The 447-nt window shown below is 41.4% G+C and overlaps 1 non-coding gene across 1 annotated transcript, besides 2 other annotated features; it reads right to left on the bottom strand.

Annotated features, from left to right (window-relative positions):
* Nucleotides 1-21: 21 nt before the first annotated feature.
* Nucleotides 22-51: a microsatellite.
* On the bottom strand, nt 52-152 carry Tc00.1047053441407.10. The gene has a single exon (XR_008254453.1). It is a non-coding gene; the product is annotated as a spliced leader RNA, 5' partial (transcript).
* A 1-nt stretch (nt 153) lies between these two features.
* Nucleotides 154-203: a microsatellite.
* Nucleotides 204-447: the final 244 nt, after the last annotated feature.

Genomic DNA, 447 nt, shown 5'->3' with positions numbered 1-447 from the left:
GGATATGGGGGACAGACCCCCAAAAAAAAAAAAAAAAAAAAAAAAAAAAAAGGGGTCCGTAGACCCCGGTCAAAAGAAATTGACCAAACATAACCGCCAGAGGCGGGTTGGAAGCTTCGCGTACCAATATAGTACAGAAACTGTATCAATAAATTTTTTTTTTTTTTTTTTTTTTTTTTTTTTTTTTTTTTTTTTTTTTTTTTAATAAGGTCGTCCCACGACCGTGAATGGTGCCCCGACCTGATCGCACCGATTCTGTGACCAACTACATGGCCTCCATTTCCACACCACACCCCCACCACACTCCCCAAAAAAGTTATTAACCCCCATACCCATTGTAAAAACGTACCCTGCCCGCCAAACAAATAAAAGCAAAACAAAATCAGGATCCGAACCAACCCGGGCGGGAGGGATAAGGGAAAGAAAAAACAGTCATCCTGTACCCTC

The sequence above is a fragment of the Trypanosoma cruzi genome (genome assembly GCF_000209065.1).
Source record: "Trypanosoma cruzi strain CL Brener chromosome Unknown tcruzi_1047053441407, whole genome shotgun sequence".
NCBI classification, from domain to species: domain Eukaryota; phylum Euglenozoa; class Kinetoplastea; order Trypanosomatida; family Trypanosomatidae; genus Trypanosoma; species Trypanosoma cruzi.
This window is presented reverse-complemented; position numbering and strand designations above follow the sequence as displayed.